The 5,844-nt window shown below is 45.8% G+C and overlaps 1 pseudogene; it reads left to right on the top strand.

Annotated features, from left to right (window-relative positions):
* The first annotated feature begins 739 nt into the window (after positions 1-739).
* Positions 740-5,094, top strand: LOC137327769 (uncharacterized; annotated as a pseudogene).
* Positions 5,095-5,844: the final 750 nt, after the last annotated feature.

Below are 5,844 nucleotides of genomic sequence, written 5' to 3'. Positions count from 1 at the left end.
CTGCTCCGCCTCTTTCCATTCTGCCCCCCTCTTGATTCTGCCCCACCCTCTCTCGATTCTGCCCCACCCTCTTTCCATTCTGCCCCACCCTCTCTCGATTCTGCCCCACCCTCTTTCCATTCTGCCCCACCCTCTCTCGATTCTGCCCCACCCTCTCTCGATTCTGCCCCACCTCTTTCCATTCTGCCCCACCTTCTTTCCATTCTGCCCTACCCTCTCTCCATTCTGCCCTCCTCTTTCCATCCTCCTTATCCTCTCTCCAAACTGCCCAACCTTTCTCCATTCCAGCTTACTCTTTCTTCATTCCAATCCTTCCTGCAGGGGTCACTGGACAGCGATCAGACCAAGAATCCCTGGCTGATTTTTCTCCTGCCCACCCAGCGACACTGAGGCCAATGCTCGCAACTCCACTGCAGCCATGGATCATTGGTTGCAACCAGCAAACTCAGTACAGACCAGGGATTGAACCCGAGGCCTTTCTGATTGGTTCCACACCAGGCAGTGAATTTACCCACTGCGTGACTTTTCCAACCCATGGTGGTAAAGATCCCATCATCTCGCACCTTTGGCTGACAATTTGGCCGGTGTAATTTATGCCTAAACTTAGTTTCAAATTCATAACCAACTGAGTCCAGTTGAAGAGTGGGTAAGAAGGACATGTTCATGGTGATCTAAAAGACCTCAATTGTGGTGCCAGGTTGGCAAAGATGTCCCTGCGCATGGGATCAGTGTGGTAAAGATGGGCCGGCACAAGAGAGGAAATTGCAATCACTGCGTCAACACAGGGAAGACACATTCAGTAGAAGACAGGGAAGACATGTTCAGTGAACAGGTCTGTACAGTGATCAAGAACCTGTGTACAGGGTCAGCATGGGAATGACCAAATAAGAAGATTCCCATTTCAGTCCTTATTGTTCCTTCGCTGCACGAGTTCAGCAAAACTCAAGCTGGTCTCTGCATGGCCTAGGATGTAAATATAGATCAGATGTCGCAGCTATAATAGGCCTGGTGCCAGTTCTTTCACAAGTGCGACAGACACTTGTGATTATGTGTATCACACAAGCCAAACAACCAGTGGCACAGCCTTCTCTTTATTCCTTCAAACAGTGCAGGCCATTCAGTGATAATTAACTAGTTAACACTTTGATACTCACTGCAGTTAATTAGCTGTGTTCCTGAGATGTAACGCCATCACTGATTTTGTGTTTACTTTGTGGGAAGTTTTTTGAGATTTTATTTTGCAAGAATTAAATCTAGGTGGAAATCAGGTGGAGGTGGGAAATACATTTTCCGGGCCAGAATTCAATATTGCGAGGAACTCATAATTTTCTTCTAATTTCTCCTCTCCTGAGGGCACGATTCCAAATGAACATTGGCCACCTAAGTGAGGTGCCGGAAAGCTCCTTGCAAGTTGCCGCTCTTCACGTGCGAGCCTACACAGTGAGTGCCACTGAGCTATTCAACCACGGCAAGAATCACAAGCCCAGTTTTCACCCGATGTCCACTCACGCGTGCTTTCCAGCAGGGTTCACTGGATAGTGATCTGGAGTTGGAACCCTGGCTGAATTTTCTCCTTGTTCTGTGAGCCGGGTTCAGGAAAAGTTAACGGTACTTGTTTTCTACGTGGAGCTTTTTTGGTCCAAGGATGGATTTCCCCATTTGTTGGATCCAGAGCTCTGCAACGCTGGTCCAAGGCAGCAGTGTTCCCTTCCTAATTGCTCTGCCTGCTGCCTGGCCCACAGACTATTGCTGATTCCTCAGGAAATCCCCCATTTGGTGGCCTGGAATTCTCCACACTGGCCACAGTAGCAAGGATTCCTTTGCCCATTGCTAACCTCTCTGATCTGAAGAGTATCAGTGCCTGTTAGGGATTTCCCCATAATCCCAGCATGTCAGGGGATATCTCATTCCCACTGAATCCCAGGTGTGTGAGGGATATCTCATTCCCACTGAATCCCAGTGTGTGAGAGACATTTCATTCCCATTGAATATTAGTGTGAGGGATAGCTCATTCCCATTGAATCCCAGTGTGTGAGAGACATTTCATTCCCACTGAATATCAGTGTGAGGGATAGTTCATTCCCACCGAATCCTGGTGCATGAGGAATATCTCATTCCTGCTGAATCCCAGTGTGTGAGAGATATTTCATTCCCATTGAATATCAGTGTGAGGGATAGCTCATTCCCACTGAATCCCAGTGTATGAGGGCTATCCCATTCCCACTGAATCCCAGTGTGTGAGGAATAGCTCATTCCTGCTGAATCCCAGTGTGTGAGAGATATTTCATTCCCATTGAATATCAGTGTGAGGGATAGCTCATTCCCACTGAATCCCAGTGTGTGAGGGATATCTCATTCCCACTGAATCCCAGTGTGTGAGGGATATCTCATTCCCACTGAATCCCAGTGTGTGAGGGATATCTCATTCCCACTGAATCCCAGTGTGTGAGGGATATCCCATTCCCACTGAATCCCAGTGTGTGAGGGATATCTCATTCCCACTGAATCCCAGTGTGTGAGGGATATCTCATTCCCACTGAATCCCAGTGTGTGAGGGATATCTCATTCCCACTGAATCCCAGTGTGTGAGAGATATTTCATTCCCATTGAATATCAGTGTGAGGAATAGCTCATTCCCACTGAATCCCAGTGTGTGAGGGATATCTCATTCCCACTGAATCCCAGTGTGTGAGGGATATCTCATTCCCACTGAATCCCACTGTGTCTTGGGATAGCTCATTCCCACTGAATCCCAGTGTGTGAGGGATATCTCATTCCCGCTGAATCCCAGTGTGTGAGGGATATCTCATTCCCACTGAATCCCAGTGTGTCTTGGGATAGCTCATTCCCACTGAATCACAATGTGTGAGGGAATAGCTCACCACCACAGAATTCCATCTCACTCCTACTGAATAACAATGTGTGAGGGGATATCTCACCAACAGTGAATATCAATACGTGATACAAACAGTGGAAGTATGTATGTCCCTCTCCTTGTAAGAGTCGTTTTTTCCCCCTGATATTTTCAGTATAGGAGCTAATTTTCATTTGGAAACCAGGAGTTAAAATGATGCAAGTTATTTTGGCTGAGGCGGCATAATAAAATCATTGATTAAAAATATCTTACAAGATCATTGATTAGGTGCCTCAGCAACAAACTAAAAACATCCCTGATTGGTTGTAAAATGATACTGACTCATTGAAAAAGCAGATTAAATTAGAATGTGTCTTGAGAAGAAAGTATTTTGAATTCAGCTCAGGAAGTTAATGTTGGATTACTAGAGCAGCACACAACCTGAGAGAAACTTATTAAAATGTAAAGCTTAGCGTTTGGAAGAATGGGAGTATAAAACTACACCCAGGGTACTCGGAGTAAGACAAAAAGCAGCTGTCACTCACCAGGGTTAAAGTCGGAAGCTGTTCTGGTACAAGTGGGATTTTTACATTAAACTCTTATAATCTCATAGCTCTACTGAGTTTGATCTGGTCATTTTGAGCCGATCTGACCAGACCAGGGCCGTGCTTAGTGAACAACAGGAGTGTAATTTGGGTGATTTACTGAACCCCGGCATGTCAGTTGAAAAACAGGGACCTCTCATGACTACTGAACTCAGGCGTGCTGTGTAAGATGAGAAATCTCAGTGCTTGTGGGTTCTGGCGTTTGGCAGGAAGTCAAATGCAGAACTGCGTGGTAATGATTTGTTACACTGCATCTTTTTTTAAATTCTGCTTGTCGATGTCCCATTGCTTGGGAATGAAACATTCTTTATTTCCTACTTTTGTTCAAGCACTCCCAGGTCAGCTGTGGGTAACAGCTCTCTTACCTTGGCCCAATGGTGTGCTTTAATATTAATCTCAGAGGTCCGCTCTCCCAATCGCCCCCGTGAGACAATTTAACCTTCCACACTTGCCATCCTGTGACCTTCCTGCAGGTGATCGACAGAATTGAGTGCTTTGGCGTTGTGAGGAGTGATTCTCTAGGTTCTCGCTGCTAATAATACAATTGTGCAACACAAAATCTAGGGACTGGACTCTAAAAATATGAAAGAATGTGGTTGGAGCTAAATTGTGGGGAATTCCTCGCAATATTCGGCAGTAACGCCGTAGTTAGGCCGCTATCATGCCGAAAATATCAATGGAATTTGTGTTTCAGCACAAACTGCTTTTGCACCGTTATTGCATTGGATGCAAATTTCCCTGGTCTTTTTGGCAGCTTTGAGAATCTGCCTGCCCAAACCCCTCAGGGCTCATTTGTACAGGAGCGCCAATCGCCCGGTAACGCTGTGCATGAATCTTTCCTGCTTTAATAGCACCACTGCAGGCTGGGTAAATTAGGCCCATATAAACTAGACACAGCTGCTCCTTCAGTCACCTGATACAAGTGGTAGCGAGGAGATTGAGAGCTTTGAAGAGTCCCCAAACTTTCTTTGCTGATTTCTGCCTTCACATAATTTTTTCAACCTGTTTTTTTCGCAGTTTTGCTCACGGAAACTTTCAATTTACCCCCCGCCACTCACAGTCTCAGCTCACTCATACATTTTCAATCCCCCACCCCCACTCGGCCTCCAGCCTCCCACTTACTTGGAACGACTTTGGAGCAGGTACGGAATTCCCTTTGGGCATACCTCTCGATGTCATCATTATGGAGAAGGAAGAGCAACAGCAGCAGCTGGAGCAGAGGAGAATAAGGGCACATGGTAGAAGACAACAGCCCACCAGGTGCTACCCTCGACCACCTGTCTATGGGCACCACAGGTCCTTCAAGGACCTCTCAGAGGAGCTCTTTGTTCAAAGGCTGCAATTGCCCAAGGTTGCCATTGCACATCTCTGCGACCCTTTTCGCGAAGATCTTCAGCCTGACTCCACTGCTAGAACAGCTCTGTCTGTCACAATGAAAGTGACCACTGTCCTAAATTTGGTGTCACTGGATCCTTTCAATGTGCCACAGAGGATCTGCACAACATCAGCCATGCAGCGGTGATGACAGCCATTCGACACGTCATGGACATGCTCTTCAGCAGAGCTGCTGAGTGCATCCACTTTGGTATCACATCCAGGCAGCAGAGGGTGAGAGCCAGTGAGTTAGGAACATAGAAACAGGAGTAGGCCATTCAGCCCCTCGAGCCTGTTCTGCCATTCAATGACATCATGGCTGATCTGTATCCTAACTCCATCCACCCCCCCCTTGGCTCCATATCTTTCGTAAACAATTTTACAACACCAAGCTATAGTCCAACAATTTTATTTTAAAATCCACAAGCTTTCGGAGGCTTCCTCCTTCCTCAGGTGAATGTGGAAATTTTCCACATTCCACATTCACCTAAAGTTTCCACATTCCACATTCACCTAAAATTTCCACATTCACCTGAGGAAGGAGGAAGCCTCCGAAAGCTTGTGGATTTTAAAATAAAATTGCTGGACTATAACTTGGTGTTGTAAAATTGTTTACAATTGTCAACCCCAGTCCATCACCGGCATCTCCACTCCATATCTTTCAATAGCTATTGCTAGCAAAAATCTGTCGATCTCAGATTTAAAATGATTAATTGAGCTAGCATCTACTGCTTTTTGTGGGAGAGAGTTCCACACTTCCACCCTTTGCGTGAAGAAATGTTTCCTAACTTCTCTCCTGAACGGCCTGGCTCTGATTTTAAGGTTATGTCCCCTTGTCCTAGACTCCCCCACCTGCGGAAAAAAATTCTCTTTATCTATCCTATCAATTCATTTAAAAATCCTAAAAACCTCAATTAAACCACCCCTTAACCTTCTATATTCCAGGAAATACAAATCTGGTTTATGTAATCTCTCCTCATAATCTAACCCTGGTAACATTCTGGTGAATCT

This window comes from Heptranchias perlo, chromosome 12, assembly GCF_035084215.1.
Source record: "Heptranchias perlo isolate sHepPer1 chromosome 12, sHepPer1.hap1, whole genome shotgun sequence".
NCBI classification, from domain to species: Eukaryota; Metazoa; Chordata; class Chondrichthyes; order Hexanchiformes; family Hexanchidae; genus Heptranchias; species Heptranchias perlo.
This window is presented reverse-complemented; position numbering and strand designations above follow the sequence as displayed.